This window comes from Notolabrus celidotus, chromosome 3, assembly GCF_009762535.1.
Source record: "Notolabrus celidotus isolate fNotCel1 chromosome 3, fNotCel1.pri, whole genome shotgun sequence".
Classification (NCBI taxonomy): Eukaryota; Metazoa; Chordata; class Actinopteri; order Labriformes; family Labridae; genus Notolabrus; species Notolabrus celidotus.
In genome coordinates this window covers 6,858,642-6,870,322 of record NC_048274.1, presented here as the reverse complement: position 1 = coordinate 6,870,322, position 11,681 = coordinate 6,858,642, and the positions used below count along the sequence as shown (strand labels likewise).

At 40.6% G+C, this 11,681-nt stretch overlaps 1 long non-coding RNA gene across 1 annotated transcript; it reads right to left on the bottom strand.

Moving 5' to 3' along the window:
* Positions 1–3,561: 3,561 nt before the first annotated feature.
* LOC117810028 lies at positions 3,562–11,276 on the bottom strand. Its single transcript, XR_004630669.1, has 3 exons — positions 11,214–11,276; positions 3,769–3,881; positions 3,562–3,662 (listed from the first exon to the last, which is right to left on the bottom strand). It is a non-coding gene; the product is annotated as an uncharacterized LOC117810028 (long non-coding RNA).
* Between the last annotated feature and the right edge of the window lie 405 nt (positions 11,277–11,681).

Below are 11,681 nucleotides of genomic sequence, written 5' to 3'. Positions count from 1 at the left end.
CAACCAATCAGAGAGCAATTTTCAACTCACTTCACATATTTTGGTCCGCTTGTAGATGTCTATGTGGGAACATCAGAGACTGTATAATAAATGGACATAGTCTTCGTACGTCAACCATCTGTCTCTAAAGCGGTGTTTTGAAGCCGATTGTCGGCGGCCATATTGGAAAGGAAATGCTGAATTCAATCTAACTCTTGTGGAGCTAGTGTGAGGTAAAGAGGCGGGGCTTTAGCCTCTTCGCTCACAGCTACAGTATACCTGTCTGTCAGTCAAGTCAGTTTTGCCTCTCAGTATGGAAAACTTGTATTCTTAATATCTTCTAAAATGCTGTGTTATGAACAAATCCACCGCCGTACAGTGTGTGCCGATAGAGAAATGAGCTGTTCAGACTAAAATCCTTTTTGAACCAGGCTGTAAACATGTTTATTTCTGCTGTAAAGATCAGCTTTTTTGAATTGGTGTGTATGTGGTTGTCTGTACTTACAGAGCCAGCCTCTAGTGGAGACCCAAGGAACTGCAGTTTTTAACACTTCTGCATTGGCTTTAATTCTCACGGCTGGAGGTAATCCAATTTGTTTGCAAGCATCTGCCTTACCATAAAAATGATGGAGGGCTCTTTTACATCAGTATAAATGGGCCCCTTGTCAATAACTGTTGAAGAACATCTTATTGACACTTAAATAATAACTCTTTATTCTCCTCCATTCGAAACTGGTGTATAGCATCCACTCTCCTCTTAATTGGTCATAATATTATTGGATACTCAATTCATCTTTATTTATAAAGCACCTTTCAAACATTTAAGCATTTAGCTCAAAGTGCTTCACAAAAGTAGGAAGAGATAGAAAATAGCAGAAACAGGTAAAGTGACCCAAGGCTAAAACAAGATAGAGGAAAGTATTATGAAATCATTAAAATCAGATAAATAACAGGAAAGTAAAATAGGAATAAAATGAAATACGATATAATAAAGTAAAATAAAAATGAAGCTAAAACGATATAGAAAAAAATAAATAAATGACTGTTTCTGTACCTTGAGTTCTTCCCGTCATAGTTTGATTCAGATACATGGATTTAGCTATTACAGTCTATCCGTATTACAACTGTGAGCTCAAAAGCAAGCTTGATTTGCCATTAAAAAGAGAGATATTGTCATTTGTGTGACCATTTGTAGTAAGCAAGGCTGTATTTAATGTTTACAGTGAAATTCATGCTCACTTTATTGCAGTGTTTGTGTAATATAGCTGATGATTTATGGAGAACTGTGTAAAAGAACAAGCAAACAAACAGGTGGTGTGCTGCGCATCAAAGGAGCTGTGTTGGACTCACACTAAATGTTCCCTCTCTTCTTCAGCTATGTATTTGGTGGGTGTCACAGATGTGTAAGTATTTAAAGTTTCACTGATTCAACACAAAGCACTGGGCGGAGAGAATATCACAAAGTGGAGTCCCTAAAGTGTCCTTAAAAACTGTATTCCTTGCAGCAAACAGCAGCAAATAGCTACATTATCATACACCACAAAAGCTCCCGTTTTCTGTTTGTGTCAACAGCTGAAAAGACTGCCATCAGCATTATCACTTTGTAATCTTAGGTTCCCGCAGGAATTATCATTGGATGAGAAATCCAAATTGCTTCCGTTGCCCCCCCCTCCTCGATGACTCTGCATTCATCAGGGCAGGAAATGAATTTAAAGCTCAGACAACTTGATAATAAGGATTTAGTTGGAGAATAAAGAACGTCTTTTGTGGGTGATGACCTGTCATTATTTATAAAGCATAATTATAAAAGGCTGTGTAAAGAAAAAGCATACTTTTAATTTTGATAGGAAGACAAAAAGGAATAATGTTTAAGCTGTGTATGCTTGATCATTCTACTCCCTAAAGGGACCAATTTAAGAAGCAAACATTAGTGCACAATAGCTTCTTTGTAAGGTATTAATTTAAATACATGGGGTTTGCTTTCCTGTCTGCATAACAAACTTTACAATCTTCGTTCTGCGTTTGCTCAGAAACGGGAGAAATTGTCCTCCTCCTCGGGTCCAACTTGTGACAGAAAAACAACACTGTTAATTATTGTTCCAAACTTTCAAAAGATTTCAACATGTATTTATTTGTTTCTTCCCCTGATATCCCAGAGCTTTTGCTTCATCTCGTCGAAGGCGCCCCATGCATATGTATGGTTTTGAAGTTGTTTGGCTGTCTCGATATGTTTATTTTAAAATCTTTTTTTAGCTTTACTCATAATTTTGTGTTATTCCAAAGTAGATTGTCTTGATGTTGGAAATTATAATGAGATTTATGTTTCTAGGACACCATCGAAAATGAGGCTTTAGTCTCAGTAGGATATTTCAAGCACTCATCTGCTGTTTTCCTTTTTTTCTTTATTTGAATCGAATAACAAAGCAGAAGATGATAGACAGGCAGGAAGGAAACAAAGGAGATTGGATGCTCCATGTGAGAGATGAACAACCAAACAACGGATAGAACTCAACGAGGGATGAATAAAAAGGCACTGTGTTTATTTGCATGTACAAAAAAGCAGGAGCAGTACTAACGTTGGAATATAGCATTCAGTGTATTATACATTAACCTTTAGATTGTCTGCTTGATTAAAATAGCTGCATTTTTTTGCTGGGTGGTGATCATTCAATCAATCAATCATTATTTATAAAGCACCAAATCCCAACAAATGTTCTCCTCAGACTGTTTCCAAACAGAGCAGGTCTGGACCGTACTCTATGTTCTATTATTAACATCAAGACAGGATAAGATCCAGTCCCATTTTACAGACAGGACTGAGTCTGATCTCATCTTAATCCACCATGAGCAGAGCACTTTGCAGCATTTAGCAAGTTACAGTGGCAAGGACAAACTTCCTTTAACAGGCAGAAACCTCCAGCAGGACCAGACTCATGTTAGACACACATCTGCTGAGACCGTGATGGAGAGAGGGAGAGAGAGAGAGAGAGAGAGAGAGAGAGAGAGAGAGAGAGAGAGAGAGAGAGAGAGAGAGAGAGAGAGAGAGAGAGAGAGAGAGAGAGAGAGAGAGAGAGAGAGAGAGAGAGAGAGAGAGAGAGAGAGAGAGAGAGAGAGAGAGAGAGAGAGAGAGAGACACTTACACTTGAATATATTTTATCATGATAAACCAAAGGAAGCAATTAGAACAGTACTGATAGATAGGTGTTGAAGGACGGCATGCTGAGGAGTGTTGATCTTACATTCAGCTTCTGCAGCAGGAACATCAGTGGTAGTGATAGTGATAGTAGCAGTAATTGTAGCTGTCATAGTACCAATTTAAATCTTCCCATTCTGCCAGAGAAGAGGTGTGTTTGCGAGCAGGTAGGCTGGTGAGTTAATGAGAGGAGCAGAGTGGTGGGACTTGTGAATGACTGAGGGAAAAGGGAAAGTAAGATCTGGTTCAAGCGTAGAATTTACTCCTCAGTTGAAAGCTGTGAGTCCGTTTAAGGTTTATGAAATCAGGTCGAGCAAACGCATCGTCACGTTCCTCCAGGAGAAGTCTAATGAGCCGTTTCAAAAGCAGCTTTAACCGTGGTCAATCTCCTGTTGTTGACGTTGTTGTTGGCTTACCTGGTTGTCATTCACATTAGCAGCTAGTCAAGCGTACTCATCTTCAAGGTAAAGCAAGTCCTTTGATGTACCGGCTGATTAAAAAGAGGAGAAGATATTAGAGCATATTTGCATGCACAAACTACAAGGCACAATAAGCATTGTAGGATCATTCACAGCAGAGGTATAACCTTGGCTTACCTATCTGAAGAGCATCTTGATCAGAGTGACTGTCGGATAGTTCCTCTGACATCACACGCTCTGTTTCTTTCAAAACCTCAGAGCTGTCTTCATTAGACTTTCGGTGTTTCAGCCTTGAGTGGGGCAATAACAGACACAGTCAGCTGCTCCTCCTCACAGATTACCGCGGTGGCATTAAGAGTGGAGTCAGAAGTCACGGTTAAAATGCTACCCTTTAAAGTTCTTTTCACAAACTCCTCAACCTCCCTGCTTTTTTTTTTTAAGATTTTGCAGAATGTCTTTGAAGAAAGAAGAAGAGTCAACTGTTTCTAGTAAGTGGAATAATCAGACTCAGACATGATGTGAAAAACTGTCAGATATGTGAGGTGGGAAATTGAAAGACACCGATGTATTAAATCATCACAAGAAAAAGGAGAGCATAAAGAAAGTGAAGAAGGGATTAGAGATGCAGCAATTAACCTTTTTCACTTTTAACCGTGCTTTAAAATGTCACGCTTATTTCATCATATATAAATAACGATTGATTGATTGATTGATCCAAGTCATGTTTTTTTTTTAAATCAATACTTTTAAAAAATATGATTTTTGTTTGAAACATTCCCAGACATGAGGAGCATTTCGACCAAGAGTTCTGGGGTCTTTTAGCCCCCAGAACTACTCTGGAACTTAAAGGTTCCTGTGCCCCTGGGGGATGAAGTCCCGGGTAGATTGTGCAAATCAGGCAAGTGACATATGGAGGGAAAAAAAAGTAAATGCACTACACCACCAGACCAGCAGAGGGCAGTAAACAAGGACGAATTCCATTCATCACAGATGACACCATAGAATCAGACGGACAGGCAGGTATCGTTTTGAGCAACACAACAGTTAGCCTGTTAGCATGAAGAGACTCAGCTTTTAGATTGTGCTATATTTCATCACAGATGGATTCACTGAATCAACACGTGAGAGGAGATAAGCGCGAGTAGCAAAGACGTTTCAACACGGCTTTAAAATCCTTTTTAACTCAAAAAGCCGTGGCAGAGATCTCCCGTGTTTAGGTTTAAACAGCAACCCTGTTAACTGGAGACTCTCAGCTGGATGCATCCCTCATAAACGTCGTTAGACAATCATTAAATATGTGATGAGGATATTTTGAAATCTTCACAAAAACACTAAACTAGCATGCATTCCCAGGAACTCCCTCTGTGTTTCAACAGCTGTGTAAACTCCACAAACACTGACACGTTCAGCTGAAGGTCTCCAGTTTACAGGGTCACTTTTAAAACCGTAACACCAGGAGAGATGCATTCGCGGTGGGCTGAGAGAAGACTAATGTTACAAGCTGCTAAATCAAGTGATGTTATTATGGACGTCGTGCGTTAATCTACCAATCAGACATGTTCACCATTGCAGTCCTTGCCCCCCAAAAGTCCCGGGTCCTTTGAAAAGTACTACCCCCTTAGCAGGGAATTTTTAGGGGGGAGATGATCTACCCCTGAACTAAATTTAGACCCTGGGTCCACCGGTCGAAACGCACGTAGTTCCAGGGTAAAGTTCCTATGGTCAAAATACGCCAATGTATCTCATTCAGTTTTAACTGTTTTAATGCATTCTTTTGATTTTGAGTTAAAAAAAAAGTACAAATCTTGGTAATTATGAAGTGATATCAGATTAAACTGACTTCCTGATAAACCGTTGATTTACAGCCTACCTGTATTTAACCACCATCACACAATACATCGACCTTCTTCAACAGAATCGACTCTGTAAATCACTACACCGCTGACAATAGTTTTACTCAGTGTTAGTCACTGAAGAGCTCACTCAAATATCTGAAATTATGTGGAAGTCAAAGTGATGTTAACAGTCTTTTCAGGGCTTTTATGCTCCGGTTTGTAGAAACTTTCATAAATGTAAGTTATGAATCATCAGTGGAGTCAATAAGTGAAGGATTTTTTAAGTTTGAGTGAATCAAACCTTAATTGAAAGGTTTTGCCACAGATAACACTTTCTTTGTTGAAGAAGCACTCTGTTGTCTGCTAGTCTATATTTCAGTGAGCTTTAGCTTGAAGTAGTCGATGTGGCGCAATGCAGAGGCGCAATGCATTGGTCACAATGCAATCTTGGAACCAACTTGCGATCATCAGCCACATGGATAGCTGTCCTGCACACACAGGAACCGACCAACTGGACAACACTACTCAGGATACACACTCCCCAGACCAAAACACCCCTTCCCTCAAAGTCTCTGCCTTATCTGCTGATATCTGCTAACAGAGATGAGTCTATATCAAGTATGCAAGCATAGAGAGGATTCATATCAGAGATCTGAGAGTGCCCTCTTTTGTAAATCGTGCTACTACAGAGAAATAAAATCAAAGTAACGGCGTAAATTGTGAAACTTGCAACAAAAACAGTTGATTCTTGCAAAATGAACATCTTTTCTCCAAGGTGTTTGGCCATGTGTTTGAGTTAAGATGCCTCAGGGTAACTACGAGTCCTCAGGCTGAGAGAACATTTTACCATATAGCAGATGTTAATGCACCATATACCCAACATTTAATTATTCAAGTAAAAAGGCAAGAAACATATGAAGTCAGTGAGCTGAATCCAAAGTGTTTGCTGAGGAAGGCATTTAAATTACATAAAGTATCGATCTACCGACCTCCTCTTTGAAAAGCAAAGTTCCTCAGGTTGAAATGAGCTTTCACAGAGGAGCTTACAGTTGGATGTTGTTTGTTAGGAACTGCTTCTTACAGATGTGCCTTTTTTCACTTGTAATGTCTGTCTGTCTTGTTCAAGCGTTACAAAGAGACAGCATATTTCCACAGCAGGATCACACTACAGCAGAGCAGAGAAAAGCCATCTGCACTGAGCTTCGCCTTGAGTCAAACATCTTGAGTGGCAAATGGGGAAGGTGCTCCTCGTGTGGTGCCTGTGGAGTTTCAGCGGGAGGTTGTGTCCCATTTCCCCCCCTTCTTACAATAACTCTGTCCCATTTAGCCCTCTGAGTGATCACAGCCTTAATGGACTGATAAGTGTTGTGGAGTGGAGCCACGTTGTAGAGAAACTCTGGACATAAATTCACCCCCACGCCCTGCAAATCATTTACTGCATTCCTGCTATACAGTAATCAATCATTGCCTCCGTACTTTTACATTAATGCAGCTGAAAATGTCAAATAATCATATGCATTCAAAGCTTTTATGACTGTGGGCTAACAGCTGTATTTGAATAATGAAGCATAGCATTAAGAAGTCTTTATGCTCTTATTGTAATTAGGACAAATATTCTTCCTATTATGAAGAGCTAGTTATTGCTAGAGATTAGCTGCGGCTTCTGTTTAGCGTCTTAGAATTGGCCTGGTTTTTCTCTCTCCCACTTTTGAGGAACATGATTTCAAAAAGGAACAGCTTTCGATATATGGTTAGAAATATTAGACTTACAGCCTCTCATTTTAATGGTCCATAAAAAGTGCAAAGTGATGCTTGTAAATGCAAAGAAGAAGATGAAGTTGCCAATAAAAAACAAAACAAGCTTTGCTTCAAAAGTTCCCAAGGAAGCCCATCGGGTCTATCCACCGCTGCTCCTAAAAGCAAATGTTACTGCTCTGCCTGACGAATTATTAATCGCTCCCAGCTCAAATATTTTCTCATTCTATCTCCTGCAAGGGCCACTGTTTCATTTCTATGGGAAGCACGAGCTGCCATTTGCAGACTATGAGAGCAAATGTTAATTTGCCCCGTGTGCATTTGTGTGCCAGAGGAGCCATAGGGCCGGGAGCTAACATACTGGTCAAGAGAGAGAGGAGGGGCTGCTATGGGTATTTACATAAGGTAATGTGATTGAGTTGTTTCCATAGATTTATCCTTTTGCTCAAAACTCCCGGGTGAGGTGTGGAATAAGAAATGTGTGTGTGTGTGGGCAGACTTGTAAGAGACACAGTTGCGGCTGATTGTAACAACTGTTGCGTTAAATTGTACCGTGGCTCCAGCTGAGAACACATCAACACATCCTATAGACATCATCTATTCCAGATTATGTGATAGTCTGTTAGGATCATTGTCTTCTACTCTACAGATGGTGCAAATGTAAGAAAATGGAACATTTAACATATCTGCTGTTGGTGTTGTGGTGATGTATTTATTTAACCACAGTCTCTCCAGACTCCTCTGAGTCCTGCTTCTGTTTAAGGTCTACAAAAATCCACATACCGTTACAAAGTTTCCCATTTTGGGCCTAACTGTCATTGGTCATCACACTTAAAACCTCGTACATGTTAATGCAACTTAACTTAGGTGCTGTAGGTTGTTTTGTAGGGGACCTATGACCGTGAACTTGTCTTGGCAACCTCTTTGTATGATTAGAATAAAACTATGATAAAATGCAGCATGCCTCATGAAAATGATATCTTGGACAGACGGTTGATGTCCTGTTGGGGCCTAACCTGGCTTGTGTTTGGGCATACATCTATCAACAATGTTTGTCTGATCCTGATTGGTCAAAAAAACAGGAAGTCAGCTACTTATTAGTATGGACTTGTTTACTGTTACTTTGAGCAACATTATAGTGTAAGAATAAAATAAAACTGTAGACCAACTGTCTTTGTACAACTCCACTACTTCCTGTTCAGTGCTCAGATTTATCATCTACACTAGTTAGTACATGGCTAAATTTGGTGTTGAATATTCATGTGATAAGGACAAACTAAATTTGTCATTGAGGGAAGTAACTACTGCAAACTACCCGGGTAAAATGATGGCATTGAGGGATTTGGATTTCGCCGTTAATGTTAAACGTGCAGGGTTCAGATGAAGGACAGGACTTCAGCCTTGCAGTGATATGTAGATATAGGATGCAGACTGAGGGCTGTTTGGGGCTAATGCAAAGTACTAAGACTGGATTTTCATGGTAACAACTGCAACATGAAGTCAGTGCCTGGTTTGTGTTTACAGCATTGAGCTAAAGTTGGATTCAAATATAGAGTAGAATGGTTGTTGGGTTCGGTCGGGCTTGGTTCGCATTGCTTTGTATAAAACCCAACTTAAGTTGTTGAATGATGCTCGACATCAGGAACAGAGCAGGTCTTATAGCTATCTTTGAAAGAGTACTTTTATGAGAGCTGGAATACTTGACAAGAGCGGCAAGGACAGACTTCTTTTTAACAGGCAGAGATCTCAAGCACAGCCAGACTCACTGGTGGAGAGTCATCTGCTGAGTTCGTAGGGGCCAATAAAATGGGTTAGATGGAGAGAGTTATGTTATTTCTCATTGCCAACAGATTAATGGACCAAATTAATTGACTATCTAGCAACAATAAGCTAGTTTACGTATCTTAATCTTAGGTTCAATTAGCTTTCATTTCACCACATTGATCCGTCGATAGAATATATGATAAATCTTTCTCTATTTGTTTTCTAAAGCTGGCCACACACTAGATGACTTTAAGATTGTAACCTATGTTAAAACTGTGGGAGACCACACACATGAGGACAGTTCTGACTCATTCTTAACATTACAATCCCCTGGAAACACACACTAGATGATTCCATAAGAGCTCTAGACCACACACTTCTGGTAAAGACTTCACAGTGGCGATTCTAAGGACACAAGGTCTCGCAGAAACTAGCATGATCAAATTGTGCCTTCAGAGGATAAACAAACATGGAGGACGATGTCGTCAGCTAGCGGTCCTGGCATGTTGTCTGTTTCACAGAGCACAAGTAACAAGCTTGTCTTGGAGTACAGTGTTTACGTTCACTTCCATTTTGGTGAACCGTAATAGTACGCAACATCCAGTTTGTGATGCTTCCCAGTCTGATCCTCTCATTGGTTATTGCAGGCAGTCCGATCTGGAATCGTAGATATCATAGTTGTTTTGACACCACACACTTGAGAATTTTGAAGACAAGTAATCGGTTATCACAAGCTCCAAACTTAGCCCAATCGTTGGGGGTGACAAATTGGCCCTAAATTGGGACTGAAATTCTGTTGTGTATGGCCAGTCTAAGCAGATCAGGGCATGCAAACCCAAATTCCTAAACTATGATTGGTTAGCTGTCTTGTTTGAGGTAGAATCAACTATCTCTGGGTTTCAACAGGCTGCAAGAAGCTTTCTTTGCATTTAGATGTTGCACATTTTATTTTGTTTGTACTTCAAGTTGAAGAGAAATGCATCATACTTGATTTTTATGGGAGCAGAAGAAGAACCAGTCCATCAAAAATTGCAAGCGAGGTCCTGCACACTGTTTCAGAAACACATTTGGGCAATATCTCATAACTGTTGCTCATGAATGTTTTGATGGTTTTCTTGCAACATTTCAAGAACTTGGAAATATAACTCCTTGGTGAGTCCTTAAATATTATAGACTTATAGGTTGCCCCTCTGTTCACTCATATTTCAGGACACCCCTGCATGATGCAGTGCCCCAGTGTGTCACCCCAATCTAAAAAGTCTGGATGCACCCCTGAAACATGTATCACTACTTTACCCTGAGCTTCACCTTCTCCTCTGACACTGAACCAACACAGCCTCTAACATGCAGTGCTTGAAATGAACCCTTAGCTTTCAGATAATTAATCCAAGAACATACATTTCTCTGGCTCTCAGAGATGCTTTTCTTGTCGTGCTTTTGTTCAGGTACAGATGAGAATCAGACGGTTGGGCTTTACAGACAAAGCCGGTCCAGCTCCGCAGCAGCACATTTGAAATGGACATTTTCAAAGGTCGATGTGATTGATTTTAAACTTGGGCAGCAATCTCTTCCCTGCAAACTGAACGGTTGTCTCATCCAAAGCTAAATGGTTTTACACAGCAGAGGAGGAAGAGGCAAGCAAGGAGGAAAAGCAGGTCAGTTGTTGACATGGACGAATGGGGATACAGCAGAACAGCAAACACTGTAGTGACCCAGATAGGATCCAGTCCACAGCAAGAACATGCATGCACATATGATTTTAGATCTGACGAGTGATGCTTTCAGAAAAAAAGGAGTGAGTCTATTTGAAGGGTTTTGGGAGAAGTGTGTTTTTTGTCTTTATGTCCAATTTATATGTTTTTATTCAGCCTTTATTTTATGTGTGTTTCAGAGTTAACTTCAAATGAAAGAATTCGAATGACTTAGTGTTACAGGTGAAAATGTGTTGCTCTGAATAATTCCTTATGTGTGAAGGAGATTAAAAAGGACGACCTCAATGCTGTGAAGTCTTGCCCCTGTGTTTCCCTCCACATGGTGGTGCTGGTGGACTGCTGACCATGCACCAACAACCGTCTATATGTCGCACACGCTCACACACACACTGCCTCCTTTCAATCCCACACCGTCTCCTTCTCACTACCTCCCGCTTTGACTTATCACATCCTCTTTCTCTCGCCCTCCTTCTCTCCTTCCTTAACAAAATGTGAGATGGGGTGAGGTGTTACGGCAAATTAAGTAAAATTAAGACAAGAGAACAGCTCTACTCACCTGTGTCGTGGGTGATTTTTTTATAGCACACTTTGACGGAGCCCTGCCTGTGTGCCGTCCTTGGAGATGGGTGTTGATGACAGACTGCAGACCATGAAAGGAGTGGGAGTGTTGCATCCAGTGGAGGTGGAGGTGCCTGCACAACACATTATCATTCACCCTCTATGGTTTTGTTTTGTTCTCTTTCCCTTTTCACACTTTGTCTGCTATTTTTTCCCTCTCTTCTTTTTTCATATCCTTTCTTTGGCTGTCCCCCCCTCCCTCCCTCCTCCCTCCCTCTTTCCCACCTCCTCTGCCTTTGTCCTTCCAGTTCCTTGTCTCCCTTTTTTCCAGTCTTCTGTGCAGGTCTTGTCATCTGCTGAAATCTTGAAGTCTTTTCCATCTTTTCCCCGTTCTCACCCATTCTGCTGTTATCTGTCCCGCCACCTTTTTCCCCAACATCTACCTTTTCCCTCATTCTGCCAACCT